This window comes from Phascolarctos cinereus, unplaced genomic scaffold (genome assembly GCF_003287225.1).
Source record: "Phascolarctos cinereus isolate Bilbo 61053 unplaced genomic scaffold, phaCin_HiC Scaffold_5;HRSCAF=322, whole genome shotgun sequence".
Taxonomy (NCBI): domain Eukaryota; kingdom Metazoa; phylum Chordata; class Mammalia; order Diprotodontia; family Phascolarctidae; genus Phascolarctos; species Phascolarctos cinereus.
Window position 1 is genome coordinate 21,395,982 of NW_027555958.1, and position 18,543 is coordinate 21,414,524.

An 18,543-nucleotide genomic window follows, 5' to 3' on the forward strand; every position below is an offset into this window, starting at 1 on the left:
AGTTCATCATTGTGTGGAACTTCCAGGGTGTGAAGTCCCTCCACTAATGCAAATAGCCACTGGTCTACAACTCAGTGGATAAGCTCTAGGGAATTTTATAAGAGTCAAGAGAGATTAAGTGACTTGCCCTACACAACCAGAAATTGTCAGAGGGCAGGATTTGAACCTGATTTTTTCTGACCATAAACCACTCTATGTACTATATTATGTAAGTCAGTCTCTCTCTCTCTCCCCCTCTTCTTCATAGATAAATATAGATATAGATGGCTATATAGATATATAGTCAGAATTAGGGTTAAGGTTTGAATTATACACATATGTACATATATGTATAGTATACACATACAGTAGATATATACATGGTATACTATACTACAGATATTATATATATGGTGTAATATACATGGTAGTCACAGCATTCATGCATTTATTAAGTGACTACCATATGCCAGGTTCTGTGCTAAATGCTGGGGATACAAAGCAAGGCAAAAAACACAGGGCCTGCCCTCAAGGAGCTCAAATTCAGCGGGGTAAACCGCTTGGAAACAACTGTGTAAGCGTCCATTTCCGCCCTCCCGGGTGGTTTTCAGGCTGCTTCGCGACCTGGGAACCACGAGAATGCTTCATGCAAACAGCTGGACTGCCCCTCCCTCCCCTCCGCTCGGCTCCTTCCCCTTTTGTTTCAGGCGGGAGCAGCCGCTGCAGCTGCAGCTGGCCGAGGGTCTGGCCGGAGCCTGCAGAGCCCCACCGGCCTGGGCTGGGCAGGGCAGGGCAGGGCAGGGCAGAGCAGCCTCCCTGCGCCCGCCCTCCCGCGCGCCCGCCGCACCGCACATCCAGAGGCTTGGGGCTGCCAGCCGGCCCTGGACCGGGCGGGGAGGAGGGGCCGGAGCGGAGCCGGGGCGGGGCGGAGGGGGCGGGACCCTCTGCTGCCCGCCCAGCCTCCTGCCCAGCCGCCAGCCTCTGCCCGCTAGCCTCTGGCTGCCTCCCACCCTATCCATCTCCCAGGGCAGCGCAGCGCAACGCAGCGCAGCGCTGACTCCGGGGCTGGTCAGCCTGCTCTCGGTGCTGGGGCTGCTGCGGCATCCTCCTCCTCCTCCTCCTTCTCCTCCTCCTCCTCCTCCTCTTCCTCCCTGTCCTCTTCCTCCCGGTCCTCCTTGTCCTCTTCCTCCTCCTCCTCCTCCTCCTCCCCTCCAGAACCCCAGGGAGGGAGGGGCAGGGAGGCGGGGAGGCCAGCGCTTGGCGAGGCCGGGCCGGCCAGGCGGGCAGGCGGGCAAGGAAGGAGGACAGCGCCCAGCCTCGGCCCCAGCCCCAGTCCCCGCCCCAGCCTCGGCCGCCTTGCCATCTGGATGCAGAGGACCAACGCAGGCAGGAAGAAGGTAGGCAGGCAGCGGGGCCGGGGGCAGGATTGGGGCCGGGGCTGCCCGCAGCGTGGAAACCCCGGCCCCTGCTGGCAACAAAGGAGGGGATGGGGGGGAGGGATGGCCCGGGGGAAACGCCGGTGGGGCTCAGGAGGGAGCCGGTAGAGGCCGGGCATTTTGGTAGCGGGTGGGGGGAAAAGCATTGTCCTTGAGCTGGATCTGTATTCGTGTCAGGGGGCTGGGGTGGGGGGGGGTGAGCGGGAAGGAAAAAGACCACGGGGACTGGCCTGGGTGGGTGTGTGCAGGAGTCATGCGAGGATGCCAAATGCCCCCCTTTGGTTCTGCCAGGGGCTGGGAGCCTGCCCACGCTGAGGACAGCTCTTTGTTAAATGGGTCTGTGGGGTTTGCAGCCAATGCCGCTTCCCCTTCCCCCCATACTAACTCCTGGAGCAGGATGAGGGTGGCTGATGCCCTCAGAGCAGGGAGCCGGGCACATAGACATTTCAGCATCCTTTCCTGGGGACCTGGGAGGGAGGGAGAGTCTGGGGTCAGATTGAGTGCTCCAGCTCGTGGACAGAGACTTTTCACCCCTTGTTCAACGTGGCCCGAATGGGGCTGGTTGGCCCCTTCTTCCTGCCCCCTCCCCCCTCCCAGATGCCTGCAGCTCTGGCAGGGTGGATGGTCTCTGTGGGCTCCAGGATACCATGAGACAGCAGAATTTACTCCCCTCGCAGGGGATGGGGGCCTGGATCCTGGGGAAGAGATGTTTGTCAACAGCAGACTAGGCAGGCAGGAGCGGTGACGGGGCCTTAGAGCCCTGAGTTCCTCCCTGGTGTTGGGTGGGTGCACAGAAGGAGTCCTAGCACGCTTGTGGAAGGGAGGATTCATTGGTGAATCTTTCCAACCAGGCCCAGGGTGTTGTGGGTCTCCCAGAAAGGATGGTGAGCCAGTGAGAAAAAAAGCTGATTGGCAATGTGAGCCTGAATTCTATACCATAGATTCCTCCCTCTGAGTCCCCTTGTGCCTCAGTTTCCCCCCAGTGTTAAATGTGAGTCAATGAAAAACATTGCCACCCACCTTAGGGGTCACATCATGGTGGAAAGGGGTGATGGAAACTAGAAATCTTTTTTTTTTTTTCACATTGGGCTCTTTATCAATGATCATTGTAGGGATCAGCCTTGAATGTAGAGCGGCTGTCACTGAACCACCTAACCCAGACTGCTTTGAAGTATTGGGGGCTTATGCTTTGACTAGGGCTTTCCAGGTGAGAAATCTCAGCTGCCCAGGAAGAAGAGAATGTAGGTGGAGGGAAATGGGGGCGGGGGGCAGGAACTGGATGCCAAAGGGGCCACTCCTCTGGAGCCTAGAACCCACTAGCATTTCTGACTAATCCCATCCCCCTCCCACTGTCTTCTCTCTATGTGGGGCTGGCTCATGGGCAAAGCTGGGAAAAGAATTACAATTCTTTCTACTGCTCTTAAACTCGAATAGAGAAAGGGAAGCATTGTGGTACAGTGGGAGTCAGAGGACCTGAGTCCAAAATCTGCCTCTGCTTCTTGTTACCAGTGTGAATTTGGGTAAGTAGCTTAACCTCAGTAGCTTCATCTGTAAAATGGAGAGATTGAACTAGATGGTCTCGGAGCTTCCTTCCAAGTCTAGCTCTGTGACGCTAAAGGCAGAGAAGTGTTGGGGCAGGAGGAGGGGCCAGGATTCAGTCCACATCTTCTGACTCTGAATTCCACATGTTTATTGTGGCTTCTCCTTCTGTGTGCCCATCCTGAGTTCTGTGCATGTGCATGCTACTCCATGTATGACTCTGGGCAAGTCACTTAATGTCCTCTGGTCTGTAAAAGGAGGGGTTGCTCTAGATGGGCCCAGGAGTCCTGACCAGCTCTAGAGCTATGAGCTTAAGTCATGGCACCTTGCTGGGCCTCAGTTTCTTTCTCTGTGAAATGAAAGGGTTGGATTAGATGTCTTCCCATTCTAGATCAATGCTCCCATGAGCCTTTCCTCTCTCCTCTGGAGGACTGGCCAGCCTGAACCAGGCTGGGGCAATGAGGACCTCTGGGGGGCTGAGCAGAGGAAGTGCAGGGTGCTCCGGGATGAAGAGAAGCTGCAGTTGGACTCTTTCTGGTTTGGAATTTTGGCAGGTGAGCCTTTGGCCTCCTGCCCAGCGCTTCTTGGGTAACATTCACCCATTGTGCGTCTGCCCCCAGGAATGGGAATTTGCCACTTTGTTCATTCAACAAGCTTCTATTGACTGTTGTGTGCCCAACTTGGCTGGAGGTGGCACACAATTCCGATGGTGGGCAGTGCTCCCCGCACATGGCCACCAGATGACTTTTTCCTAAAATACCACTCTGTGGTGTGCCACTCTCCTGTTCAGTGGATGCCTGTACCCTCGAAGGTAAAGTTTAAAGTCCTCAGCCTGGCATTCAAGGCTCTACAGTCTGGCTGTACCATACCTTTCTAGCCTGATCCAATGGTCCCCAACATGGAGTGTGGCCCACTGGGAAGAACCCTCACCCCGCAGTCAGAGGACCTGGGTTTGGGTCCAGGCTCTGCCTCTTGCTACCTGCATGACGATGAAGTCACTTTTTTAGCCTTAGTTTCTTCATCTGTAAAATGAAGGATTTGGAATAGGTGACCTCTGAGGTCGCGTCCAACTCTGGGTCTAAGTCTTATGATCTTCATTGCCTCAAATGTGCGCTTCTTGTAACCACCTTTTGGACAAGCACTTAGAAGGCTTTCCACCTGTTCTCTCTCTCTGCCTCTCTATTCTCTCAGTTTCTCATTTTCTTCTGTCTGTTTCTCATTTCCTCTCCTTCTCTGTCTCTGCCTCTCTGTCTCTCTCCCTCCCTCCTCTCTCTGTTTCTCACTTCTTTCTCTCTCCCTCTCTTGTCTCTCCTTTCCTTCTCTCTCTCTCTCTGCCTCTCTGTTCTCTCAGTTTCTCATTTTCTTCTCTCTGTCTCTAGCTCTCTCTGTTTCTCATTTCTCTTTCTCTTTCTCTTTGTCTCTCTCTGTCTCTCTCTGACCTACACATTCTTCAAGGCCAAGCCAAATGTCAGCTCCTCCATGCTGTCTTCCCTGACTGCCCCAGGCCAATGACATCTCTCCCTTCTCTGAATTCCTATAGAACTTCCTGTCTCTCTAGAGGAAAAAAAGATTTAGAGAAAAGAGTCCTTAGCTCAAATCTTAGGTCTGCTGCTTACTACCTATGTGACCTTGTACAAAATGCATTCTTCTGGGCCTCAGTTTCCTCATCGGTAAATTGAAGGGGCTGTACTAGCTGATCTCTGAGTCTCCTTCCAACTTTAAAAATCTATGATTTGCTGCTGGGATAAAATTTTTTATTGAGTATTTGTTGGATATTTGCCAAGTTCTGTCTTAAAATCCTTTTAAAATTATGCCACATGTGGTATCTTGGTGACCCCAGCTCTGTATTCAGGACTGATCCCCTAAACAGATCATTGATTTAAAAAGTAAAAAACTAAAAAAAAAAACCCCAACCTGATTGTAACTAGATTATACATTCCCTGAGAGTAGAGAAAAAGCAGAAAAGTAGGCTTGCTAAAATTGTGTTGAAGAGAAGAGTAAATTCGTTCTTAAGATCATAGATTTTGAGTTGGAAAACTATCTAGTCCAACCTCCTCTCTCTTGACAGACAGGGAAACTGAGGCTCAGAAAGGTCACATGACAGGACCATTGATCTAGATCTGGGAGGGACCTCGGAGGCCATTGACTCCCTAATTTTACAGATGGGGAAAGGCAGTTAAGTGACTTGTCCAAGGTTACATAGGTGGTATCAAAGATGAGATTTGAACTCAGGTTCTCTGACTTCAGAGACGGCCTGCCCTGAGGTCCTGAGGTGGGCCGGTCATGCATTGGAAGTGAGGGATGCCAGGCAAACAGATATATGACACATATTCTCCATTGGTTCCCTGTGCCATGTCAAGAGAGGAGGGCCTGGTACACTGGGTAGACTCCCACAGAGGAATTATGGGAGGATGTGGAGTCAGGGAGTGTGAGAAGTTGTGGGTGAGAACTAATTTGCTCCCACATCAGTGAGATCACAGACCCACCAAAATAGGGCTGGTTCTGATCATAGGCCTCTCCTCTGAGGAAAGGGATTGAACTTCAGAACATTTCTTCTTGAAGAGCTCTCTTCTTGTCCCCATTCAGGTTCTCAGCCATGCTCTAGATAGAAAAGGTAAAAGGTAACATTTAAATAATGTTTGAATTTAAGGTTTACATTTAAATTACTTAAATTTAAATTTGTACCCTCACAACTCACTCAATCTTTACAATAACCCTAGGAAGTAGGTGCTATTGTTATCCTTATTTTACAGATGAGGAAACTGAGGCAGGTAGAGGTTATGTGACTTGTCCAGGGTCACACAGCTAGTACATATCTGAGCCAGAATTTGAACTCAAGTCTTCCTGACTCAAATCTGGGCAGTCTATCCTTCAATTTATCCAGTTGCCTGATAGGTAAAGTAACAGGATAAGTAGACCTGTCCCCCCCACCTGACCCCCCCTACTTCTCCTGGAAATTGATGGTGTTATGATCCCAGGCATGGGAGTCAGGGCAGGGAGGGAACAAGGAAAAGACCACTCAGGGTGGGATTTTCGGAGGCAGATCGTGAGCTGGGTGTCAAAGGAAGGAAAAGACCAGGTTTCAGCAGAGAGGGCGTAGGGTGAGCCTTCTACATAGGGGAAATAGCATGAGCAAAGACTCGGAGGTAGGAAGAAGAAAAGGTATCAGCAGCAGATGATAAGGAGAACTATTTGTCCAGAATATATTCAGTTGTTTTTCAATCACATCTGACTCTTCATGACCCCATTTGGGGTTTTCTGGAACGGTTGGCCATTTCCTCCAACTTTACAGAGGAGGAAACTGAGGCAAACAGAGGGAAGTGACTTGCCCAGGGTCACACAGCCAGTAAGTGTCTGAGGCCAGATTTGAACTTAGGGAGATGAGTCTTCCTGACTCAGGGCCTGGTGCTCTGTGCACTATGGCGCCCCCTAGCTGCACCAAATATAGAGACCCATAACTGACGCCTGGGGATGAAGTTGGGCAGGCCAATATTCAGTGTATGCCTTTGATCCCCAGCACCTTGCCTGGTGCCTGGTGCCGGGCATAGGAGATGCTTAATCAATACTTGTTGGTTAGACGACAAAGTTGGTGAAATTAAGGCAGCCGTGCAGGTTAAAAAGCCGCCAAGCCCCAAACACAGAACTGGAACAAGGCCGTAGCTAGCACTTCACATGAGTTCCTTTGGGAGCGTCAGTGTCTTCAGGAAGTATTGCACCAATGTTGTTTCCATTTTGACAGATATTGGATCTAACCTGCTGCTCTGATGGGCCCCAGGCCACTCCCTCCTAATGCATGGGGGCTCGGGAATGCTGCATCAGCCTTTTTGTTGGTCCTCCAGCCTCAGAGGATCGGAGAATTGTGAGGGCCCTCGGGGGCCTTCGTTTTACTAATGACTTACCCAGGGTCACACAGCTAGGAATTATCGGGTTCTGGATCTACAGCTAGAAGGGATCTCAGAGTTCATCTGGTCCAACGCTGACGGTCCATCTGCAGGGGAGAAGAATGAAGCCCAGGGAGCAGAAGTGATTGGCAGGAGGTCTCACGGCTCACAAGCATCCCGGCTGGAATTTGAACTCAGACTCTGATTTGAGAGGCTGGGTTGTTTCCAGGGCCTCTACTACAAACTGCCTCCTCGGGGGGTCTTCCTTTCCCTGACCTTCCCCAAGGGCCAGAAGAGGAAAGGGAACGACCCTGGGAAAATGGGCTTTAAAGTGCCCAAAGAAGGCCCTCTGCCCCCTCCACCACGGCTTCCCCTCCCCAGGGTCCCTGCTCCATCTTTCCGCCTACCACTTTATATCCACAGGGGCAGGGGTTGTCATTAAACTCAGGTTTTCAGAGGGTTAATGAAACATTTTCCTTCCAGGCAGAAAGTCGTTTTTTGTTTTGTTTTGTTTTTTTAAAAGGTCCATCCCAGGTTGTTTTTATTCATGAGGCATAAATTTGGGGCCCAAACAACTTACCAGTTTCCTCTTTAACCCTGAACAACACCCTCAGTGCCAAGCCTTCAGTCCCTGGAAATCACATCCCACTTTCAGTTGTAGTGTAGAATAGACCACCAGGACTCTCTCTTTCCCTCTCTCTTTCTTTATTTCCGTTCTCCCCCTCTCCCCTTCCCTCCCGGCCTTTTTAAAAAGGGAAGACAGAATTTCAGTATTGAAAAACAAACACGAAAAAAGTTTGTCCCCCTGCAGAAGGGAGGGGGATGCTAGGGACCCCACCTTCCCGCCTGTTGCTTTTTCCAGCCTGCAGCTAGAAGCAGGGACAGAGTAGGTCTGTGGATCAGAGCGATGCTGCCCTGATGAGATTAAGGTCAGGGGCTCTGGCCCCGTGCTGCCCAGCTAGCTCTGCTCCCTCGGCCTCCTGGCCACGGGCTGTCTCTCACACTCAGGCTCTCTCGGAGATGACTGCGGGACAGACAGGGAAGAGTGTCGATGTTGTGCTGGGGAGCGGTGGGGAGGATGCCTTGGAACCATCCCCACTGACTCCATTCAGTAGACATTGATGGGATCCCTATATGTGTAAAGTGGGGCAGCTGGGTGGCACAGTGCTAAGCCTACCTAGAGTCAGAAAGACCTGAGTTCAAATCCAGCCTCAGACACTTACTAGCAATGCGACCCTGGGCAAGTCACTGTTTGCCTCAGTCTCCTCATCTGTCAAACGAGCTGGAGAAGGAAACGGCAAACCGCTCCAGTATCCAAGAGAACCCCAAATGGGATCACAGAGAGTCGGACACGGCTGAAATGACTGAGCAACAACTTTAGTTGCCAAAGTAAAGAGAGAGAATTTCTGGCTGGGATGATTCAGGAAGACTTCCTGGAGAAGGCAGCATCTGAGCTGGGCCTCAGAGGTCTGTGAAATAGAAACATAATCACCTGCTCATCTGCTGCCTCTCTGCAATGTTTCATTAGGGAGAATAATGAAGTGTTGGGGGGGGGTTTATGCATCGAGGGTGCTGGAGGAGAAACTGAGGCAGCAGAGCCTCGGCTTGGGTCATTCGAAGGGAACAGGACTGAAATCAGCCTTGCTTAGGGAAATGAGTCATCCAAACGCTCCCCATTCAAGGCTGGCTTTAGAATCCCAGGGCTGGGGGCCGCTCTGGGGCCGTGGAGACACCCCATGTGGTGTGAGGAGACTTTTAATGAAGGAGACATTTGAAACCCATTCCGTCCAGCCAAGGGCCCCGGGCCTTTCGCTGTGGGCTCATTGGCCTTGCCCACATTCTTTCTGAACAGCCTCTTTGTACCCCGTCTTGCAGTGACTCATGGAGTGGGGGATGGGGGAAGTGTTGCCCGGGCACAACCGGCCTGCCTTGGCATGACCGTTGTGACTTCCCCTAGGGTGGCTGAGATGCCAGATCTTGGCATCCAGAAAGAGAGGACTTTGGGATGGTGCACATTGGTCGTTAGCTCCCCACTCCCACCAATATTCTGGGCCTGGTTCCCTCCTGCTCTTTTCTCCCCTCCCCAAGGCCCTGATAGGAGGTGGGGCTGTGAATTCTAATCCTACCTTTGATGCTTACTATATGTAAGTGATTTTGGGAAAGCCACTTCATGCCCCTGGGTCTCAGTTTCTTCATTTGTAAAGTTAGGATATTGAATTGGGGATGGCCTCTGAGGTCCCTTCCAGCTCTGGGTCTATGACTCTATCGTTTAACCTCCCTGGCCTCAGTTTCCCCACCCGTAAGATGAAGGGGTTGGACTACATGGCCTCGGAGGTCCCTTCCAGCTCTACGGCCAGGATCCTAGGATCTCTTCTCTCCTTGGCATCTGTGAGTCCTGGTTTATAGACTAATTTTAAAATTTAAATTTCTGGGTTTTTAATCAACAAAAATCCATTTCCTTTCCCTCTTCTCTCTCCTCCATGAATTAACAATTTGGCAAATTCATAGACTCTTAGAGATGAAAGGGAACTTAGAGATTGTCTGGTCAGAGCTCCCACCTGGTGCAAGAATGCTATCACCAGCAAACCAGACAAGTGGTCATTTAGTCTGTCTTGAACACTTCCAGTGACAGGGAGCTCACTATCTCAACAAGTAGGCTGTTATATCTTGGGCAGCTAAAATCCTTTGAACAAACAAACAATTTTATTTAGTCATTTCAATAAGGTCCAACTCTTCGTGACTCCACTTGGGGTTTTCTTGGCAAAGATACTGGAGTGGTTTGCCATTTCCTTTTCCAACTCATTTTACAGGTGAGGAAACTGAGGTAAACAGGGTTAAGTGACTTGCCTGGGGTCATACAGCTAGTAAGTGTTGGAGGATGGATTTGAAGCCTTAAAGTACTATACAAATGTTGGGCATGATTATGCTAACCATCCTAAATGCTCAGCTCCTGAGGGACGTGAAGCCCGGGTACTTGACCAGGCTGTTCGCAGAGACTCCAAGGCTGGGGTGGCATCAGCCTCCAGAGTTGAAAGGGGGAAATGTCCATTCCAGTCATCAGAAACAGCCCAAGCAAAGCCTTGGAGGCAGGACAGTGTAGACCCCTGTGGGAGACAGTGACTCATACCAAGCGGTAAGTGACTTAGCCAGGGGGACACTGGCAGGTGCCAGGGGTGGGATGATGAGTCCGGCTGTCCTTGCTTCAAGGCTCTCTCTCTTCACTCTGTCAGCCAAATTACCTCATCAGTGTTACTGGTTGGGGTAAAGAAAAGCCATCATCCTTCAAACAATATCAAGAATATAAATGATGTTGATAAAAACCTATTTTTAAGAAATCCAGAACCCCGTGTTCTTTTTAGTAGGAGGGATGTGAGTGAGTACCGGTCACTGGCTATTCAGCCTCAGCTGCTGTGATCCTCGGCGGCTGTAGCTTTGGAGGAGAGGCCTGGCTCGTCTGTAGAATGGAAAATGAGATGGGCTTCTGTGATCACTCGGCTACTGGTTATCCTGCCAACGTATTTGACCCTAAAGCGGCCCTGCCCAGCCCATCTGAGCAGCCCCTAAGGAAGCAGACTCTGGACTAGCAGGCTGTCCCTGGGCTGCTGCCAGGCTGACCCGAGCCCTCCACCTGATCGGTCACTTCCCTTATTCCTCAAGGGATATAGCAATGAGGATGAGGTGGGGGGTCACCTACCCCTAAGCCTTACGTGCCCACTAAGGACGAAGAGTAACTATGGCTTGGTGGCATGCTGGAGCTGGCGTCACAGTACTGGCCCTTCAATCTTGGTTCTGTTGCTTGGATGAGCCCTTTCCTCTCCCCGGGCCTCCGTTTCCCCCTCTGTAAATGGGGCTATTACACTAGATGGTTTCTAAGGGCCCTTCCAACCTGAAATCTTCCATTTCTAGTTACTCTGGTCCCCTTGCCAAAAGCTGCCTTTACAAGGAAACCAGTAGAAATGGGGTTCAGCTTTGCTTGTACATGCCTGTTTCTTAGAAATTTTCCCTCCCTCCTCCTCGACCCCAGTTTCTGAGCTTATCACCCTGTGACTTTGGGCAAATCTCTTCACTTTCCTGCCGCCATCTCAGTCTCCTCGTCTCCTAAAGGAGGGGCTTGAATTGGATGACCGACCAGGTCCCTCCTGGCTCTCAATCTATTCTCCTCTCTGGAGCTCGGAGAAGGGTAGCAGGACCCTGGGTCCTGGACTTTGCTGTTCAGTCATTTCAGTCACGTCTGACTCTTGTGACCCTGTTTGGTATTTTCTTGGCAGAGATACTGAAGTGGTTTGCCATTTCCTTCTCCAGCTCATTTAACAGATGAGGAAACTGAGGCAAACAGGGTGAAGTGACTTGCCCAGGGTCACATGGCCAGTAACTGTCTGAGATCAGATTTGCACTCGGGTCATCCTGCCTCAAGGTCCAGCACTGTATCCACTGAGCCACCCAGCTGCCCCTAGTACCCTGGACAGAAATAGGGAAATTTGGAAAGAAGAGTGGCTTTAGGGGGAAAGAGAATGAGTTCAATTTTGGACACATTGAGTTTGAAATGCCTCCAACAGTTTTGGTTTAAAATGCCCGGTGAACAGCTGAAACCTCCCAGCTATGTGGTCTCCTCCATGAGAATTATGGGGCAGACAACTCCCCCATTAGAGATCCTTGGGAGCTCCTGCTTTTACTTTTTCATTTGTATCCCCAGCACTGGGCATAGTGCTTTGTACACAGTAGGTGCTTAAGCAATGCACTTTCCCATTCATTCATTCATTCATTCATTTGGTGATGCAGGACCGAAGCTCAGGAGAGAGACTGAGGCTAGATATACAGATCCATGGGAGTCAGAGAATCATAGACTCTGAGCGTTGGCAAGGCCCTCCAAGGCCGTGTGGTCCAACTTATACATGAAAGGAATCACTACTGTAACAAACCCCCGGATTTATCTGTGTCAGAACGGCCATTGAACCACAGCAGCTGCTGAGGTCACTGGAGAGTGTGTGTGTAGAGAGAAAAGAGAAGAGGGCCCAGCAATCCGTGGCTGAGCAATCAGCAAAGGTGTTAGTGAATGAGTGTCCCAGAGAGGAAAGAGGCCATTGGAGGAGAGAGCTTGTCAGCACCATTAAAGAAAGGCGCTTTCAGAGAAGCCAAGAAAGACGAACTTGAGAAAAGGATCATGGCAATAAAAGGGCCATTAGTAACTTTGGAGAGGGAGTTTCATTTGAGTGAGGAGGTCCAAAGGCAGCTTATACGCCATCAAGAAGAGAGGTGGAAATGAGGACAAGAGTTTAGCCATGAATGGTAGGATGATCAGGACAGGGACGGTGGCAGCTGCCCCAGGGAGGGCTTTTTGGGGTAGGGAGACCTGAGATGTTTGTAGACAGCGGGGAAGAGCCAGTGATTGGGACAGAGTGAAGATTAGCGAGATGGCTCAGTGTTAGGGAGAGGACAGGAGGGAAGGGGACGAGGGGGCTTGGCCTTGGTGAGAAGAGCCAAGAGAAAGGAGGAAGTGGAAGCAGGTGGATGAAGTCAGGGCTCTGGAACGTGATGAGAGGCATGGCATGGTGGACAGAGCATTTGCCTTGGAGTCTGGGAGATCTGGATTTGAATCCTGCCCCTTTCAAATCCCAGCTGTGTGACCCTCAGCACGTAGCTCACTTCTCAGAATTCTAGGAAACTCTCTAGGATTTTAGATCATGGAGCAAGTTCTGATCTGCTTTGCTTTAAGGGATTTACCTTACCAGGAGCTCCCTACGTGGGTGAAATCTCAGGTCCAGACAGAATGACCGTAATATGGCGCTTATAGGCTTGCAGTTTCCTAGGCCCGTTCCCCACCCCCACTTGAACAATGCTGATCGAAGAAGAAAACAGGGGGGAGATGGTGCCAACGTCCATGAAGCCCTGCCTGATTTATGCCCCAACAGTATCCCATTCATGGTGACTCACATCTTGGGCCCCCAGCTGTGGCCGCAGAAAATCCTCTTCCTTTGGGGATTAAGACCACAGAGGCTGCAGCTGCCAGGACCTCCTAGACTTTGTGTTCCTGGGCCTTTCTTCCCTCCCACCTATAAACTGCCATAAACCCAGTCACCCCGGCTAGGGAGTCGGGAACCCAAAGGGCAGAACCCAGAACCCGGAAGCCCCGGGCAAGAGAAAGGGGTGAGGGGAAGGAGAGGGGGAGTTTACGGGCCTCTGCTCTCAGCACAAGGGGCCAGGGACTTGCCTCTCTCTGAAAATGGGCTTCTGGGAGAATTTCCATGGGAAGCTCAGAACGCTTTTGAGTTCTTCCCAATTTGTCAACTTCCTCTTGGCAAGGTCCCAGCTGGGGCCTGGACTCTGACCTCACTCAGTCAGTCAAGGAGCATTTATCAAGTGCTCACTATATGCTGGACCCTGGCCTAAGAGTGAAGAGTCAAAGAAATGCAACCTCCCCTCACTCCCCACCCCATAGTCCCTGCCCTCAGGCAGCTCGCCTTCTAATGGGGAAGACCATATATAACTATGTAGGAACCTTGGAGAGTAGAGGGAAAGTAATCTGGAAGGGGAAGGCCTGGAAAGGCCTCTCTTAATAAGGACAGGCGGCTGGGGCAGTTAGGTGGTGCAGTGGATAGAGCTCTGGCCTTGGAGTCAGAACACTTGACATTTACTAGCTGTGTGACCCTGGGAAGTCATTTAACCACAATTGCCTAAAAAAAAAAAAGGACAGGGGGCAAGCAGATGGTCCTTGCCAAGGTTCTAGGGCCTGTTCATTCTCTCCTTTGAACCTTCTCAGCATGGTTAAAAAGATCTGTATTGATGCCTCTGTTTTTCCATCATCTTTTTTCCAAATACATCCTTTCCACCTCTCCATCCATTGAACCATCCCTTGTAATAGAGAATCAAAAAAGAAAGAGGAAGAGAAGGCAGTTCAGCAAAAGCAAGGTGCAGATCAGTCAAGTGCAAGAGTGTGTTTGTGGTTCCGCACCCACAGCCCCCTCCTCTGCAGAGAAGAGAGGGAGAGGGGTTTTCTCAATCAGCCCATGAGAACACTTTGGATCAGCTCAGAGAAGTCTTCTGAGCTCTTCCCTCAGTTCTTTGGGTCAACCATTTTCTTCTTATGCCACATTAATATTTCATGTTCATGGACATAATTTGTTTAGCCATGTTGCAATCTCATTTGATAAATGAAGATTGTTATTTGTCCTTCATTTTCGAAGAGGATGACCATGACATCAGGGAGGTGATGCCATGACTTGCAAGTGGATTGGATTTAAGTGAGGGAGGGCTGTGCAAAGTCACCAGCCTCACTCTGTCCTCTGGAGCCATCTGGGTCCAGTGGTGAGATACGGATCAGGGCGACTAGAGTGCAGTGGGAGACCTTGGCCTTTTTAAACTGAGGTCTTTCCCAAGTCTCAGTTTGACTGAGGCAGCACCCATTCAGCGGTCAAGGCTAGGTAAGAAATGATGCAGAGGATAAATGAAGAAACAGTCTCAGAGGAGGACAGTGACTTGCCCAGGGTCACACAGTGAGTTAGCAGAGCCAGGTCCCAATCAGGGGCTTGATTTATTATAGTACATGTCAGCCTAGGACCTTCCCCTTTCAGATGCATGGTGTGCGCCCATCATAGAAGGTGCTGTGCTCTATGAGTAGCTCACGGCAGCTCAAAAGAAATGTGAGATGTGCAAATTTAGAGACATCTCTATTCCACATGTGGAGTATTTGTGCCCGGCCTGGGGTCAAGCCTTCTGAGCCCATATTGGTCTGATCAGCCACAGCTGGACACACTGTGCCTTGATTCCAGCATAGTGGTGTCATTTTTGTCCTCCCTCAACAGGAAGGAAAGCCTCCAACCAACCAGGTAGTTATGTGTCATCCCCTTCCATGGCTTTGTTTCCTAAGCTAGACTGGAAGCTCCCAGAGGGAAGTGGCTGTTTTCTTCTTCTGTGGATACCACCTGGCAGGAGACGCTGTGATGGGCTTACTCTTTAGCACTGCCTGTTCTGGACTAAGGCCTCCCCCCAGGGCAGGTCTCCCTCAGCCCTGGGTCTCTGCAGCCTCCCTCCACTGGCTTGCCTCCTCCATCAACTTCCTGTCCCCCTCCCTCTGGCCCCAGGACTGACCTCATTAAGAAAACAGCTGAGAGTAATCAGGCTTGACCAGCAGACCCAGCCCAGACCATGGCTCCCAGCTTCCTCAGCTGCGGGTGGCTTCCTTGCACACACAAGCACGCAATACTGCACGTCTCCCTGGTTTCCTGGGGACCTGCTCAGGACAGGGAAGGAGATTCGGGCCAGCTACTTCTGTAAGAATGAGACTTGGGAGGAAATGGCTGGACAGAGGGAGAGAGAGGCTTTGGACATTTCCTGGCCCCCAGCCCCTCATCCCTGCTGGCAGGGAGAAATGATGCTGGGCAGCCAGTTTAACAAAAGGAAGCGATAAAAAGATGGTCCCTGGTGTCTGGTGCACAGTTAGCTTTGCCTGCTCCAGGGATCCTGGGACTGTCCAGCCCTGACAAGTACTGATATTGCATCAGCTCTCTTCATGGCCCAGTGTGGAGCCAGGCTGGCCCAGAAAGCACTTAGCTGGCAAGGGCTGCTCCTGCCTCCGAGGCAGTGACAGGCTGATGTGAGCAGAGGCAAGGTTTGCTCCTCGGCCTTCCCTCGGAGGCCGTGGCCTCCTGGCTCCCAGGCATGGAGCCCACCCTGGCCATCTGGGGTGTCTTTGCCTCAGCCTGCCTCTTACCACCCATTCTCTCTCATCTCCCTTTCCTTCTTCCTGACCCTTACCTTCTCCTCTGATTCTGCCTCAGACACTTACCTAGCTGGCTGGTCACCTAACCTTTCTGACCCTCAAGTTTCCTCATCTGTAGAATGGGGATTAGCCCCCCCCAAGAGAACTGTTATGGGGATCCATAAGTGACTCTGTAAAGTGTATAAATATGAGCTCACTCAAGCCTCTCTAGGGCAGGGGCAGAGGAGGGGAAAGGAAAGGGAATAAGCATTTATTAAGTACCTACGATGTGCCAGGCACTGTGCTAAGCACTTTTTATGAATATTATCTCATTTAATCCTCACAACAACCCTGCAAGGTAGGTGCTATTATTTCCCCCATTTTATAGTTGAGGAAACTGAGGCAAACAGGGTTAAGTGACTTGCCCAGGGTCACACAACTCATCAGTGTCTGAAGTCGGATTTGAACTCAGGTCTTCCTGACTCCAGGCCCATGCTCTAACTGCTGTACCACCAGTGACCTCTATCAAATGCTCATTGGGAGGCAGATCTAACTGGTCATTTAATTCAACTCCTTGATTTTTACACATGAGGAAACTGAGGTGAAGGAGGTGAAGGTTGCAGGGGTAGAAATGGCTCTAGACCAGTGGGGGAGACTGAGGCCCAGAGAGGTCATCTAGTCCAACCATGTCATTTTACCCACAAGAAATTGAGTCCAGGGATGATTTGCTCAGGATCGTTCAGGAAGTAAGTGACAGAGAGGATTCGAACTCACTTTTGGCTCTAAATCTGGTCCTTGTTCCTTTATACCACGGGGCCACGCTGTCTCTCACCCAGGTAATCAGCAGCAGAACTGGGATCATTTATCTTTGATTAGAGATCATGGATTTTAAGCTGGGAGGGGCTTCTGAGGTCATGTGGTCCAACCCCTCATTTTACAATTGAGGAAACTGAGACCCAGGGAGGTTATGATTGTATCCTCAGTGCCTAGCACTTAGTAGGTGCTTCATTGATGAGCTGGTGGGATACAGTGGAGGATAGAGTGCATGGTTCGGAATCAGGATGTTTTCAATCCCATCTGACAAACTTTTATTAAGCACCTACTGTATGCTGGACACTCACAATGCAAGTACAGAAATGAAATGTTCCCTGCCCTCAGAGAGATTATATATTATCAATCAGTGATTGGGCAATGTGCCGGGCACCAGGGAGCCAAAGTGCCCTCAAGTTTACATTCTCCTGGGGGAATTCCATATTCACTTTAACAGGCATTCATTAAGTCCCTACTATGTGCCGGGCTCGGGAGATTCAAAGACAAAAGTGAGGCAGTCTGTTCCCTTGAGGAGCTTCCATTCTGTTGGGAGGGGGATGGGTCACTAGCCCTGGAACCACTTCAGTTCTCCAAATCTCAGTTTCTTGATCTGTTAAATGGGATAACAATGACAATACAGTACTCATCTCACAGTGTCGTTTTGAGACTCAAGAGAGAGAATCCATGGACATCAACTTGTAAACTTTAAAGGGTTTTATAGACGATAGTTCAGTTTAGATGGTTTATATATTGAAGTCAACAAGCCACGGTGTGCTAGGTACTCTGCCAATTCCTCCCCTCAGGGAGCTTTCATTCTGATGGGAAAGACAGCTCACAGAAAGAAGCTGAGGGAGAGAGGGGACCAGAGAGTCGGGAGAGGACCCTGGAGAGGAAGGAAGATGTGGCTGGCCTTGGGGCTTTCCTTAAATGGGGGATCTGGGCAAGCCAGCCCATTAATGGACCAGGCTGCAGAGGCCTCCGGTGGGAGAAGGCCGAGGCAGAGTGACCTTGGATTACTTGGTTTTGTTGTGAATAATGACAGCGACAGTAATGACAACAACTCCTTCACAGTTTATCCTGGGCCCCTGACCGCGCTCTTGTTTTGTAGGTGGGATGATCCATCCTGCCAGGTGGTTTGTGAGGTGATGGTGAACCACTGACAATGACTAATCACAATGATTCAGGGCCCAGCTCTTGGTGTGGGACACCTTGCACAGGGCAAAGGGGCTGGTGTGTCTTTCTCCCATCAAATCACCAGCAATTAGTAGAATGCAAGCTTCTTAAGGGCAGTTCAGTTGTTCTGTCATGTCCAACTCCTTGTGGTTCCAGTTGGGGTTGCCTCAGCAAAGATCCTAGAGCAGTTTACCAGCTCATTTTACAGATGAGGAAACTGAGGCAAGCAGAGTAAAGTGACTTGCCCAGGATGACGTGGCTAAGAAGTGTCTGAGGCTAGATTTGAACACAAAAAGATGAGTCTTTCTGACTCCAGGACCTCTGTGCACTATGGCGCCCCCTAGCTGCCTTTTCTTGAGGCAGACACTGTTTTTTGTCTGCTGTTCCTAGCGCAGTGTTCAGTACCTAGACAGCACTATGGTATTTGCTTAATTGAATCGATGACTTTGATAAATAAGCATTTATTAAGCACGTACTCTATGTAGAGTACAGGACTAGGTGCCAGGGGAAACCCAAAGTTAAAACAGAACACTAGGGTCTTCTTCTCTCGGGGAGCTTGCTGGAGTGCATAGAACCCTGGGGCCTTGGAGATAGGGAAGACCTGGGTTTGAATCTTGCTTCAGACTTTTCCTTACTGTGTGAGAATGAGTAAGTCACTTAGTTCAGTTCATAATTCATATACTTCAGTACTTTATAAATGCTTCAGCAAACATTCACGAAGTACCTACTGTGTTCCAGACACTGTGTTAAGCACAGCATGTAAGCTCCTTAAGGTCAAAAAGGGTTTTTTTCTGTGTATCCTGTATACCTAACCTAGTGCTTGGAATACAGTAGGTAATTCATAAATGCTTGTTGAATTGAATTACATTAAGAGTATATATAGATAAAGTATAAGAAGTAGCATGGGGGAGTCAGGAAGATGTGAGTTCAAGTCCAGCCCCTGACACAGCCTGGCTGTGTGACCTTGGGCAAGTCCCTAATATCTCAGTGCCCCAGACGTCTTTCTAAGACTAGAAATGGCAGAGACTGT

The 18,543-nt window shown here is 50.3% G+C and overlaps 1 protein-coding gene across 4 annotated transcripts in view; it reads left to right on the forward strand.

The window, feature by feature from the left end:
- Positions 1 to 675: 675 nt before the first annotated feature.
- CLIP2 (CAP-Gly domain containing linker protein 2) overlaps positions 676 to 18,543 on the forward strand; it is a 128,628-nt gene continuing 110,760 nt past the window's right edge. For 2 of the 4 annotated variants that reach the window (XM_021005655.2, XM_021005656.2), the window contains exon 1: positions 677 to 1,376. The gene's annotated coding sequence lies outside the window, so the exon portion shown is untranslated. Of the gene's footprint in view, positions 1,377 to 18,543 lie in introns of all 4 variants that reach the window. The other 2 variants (XM_078154718.1, XM_021005657.2) reach the window with 2 other exon arrangements.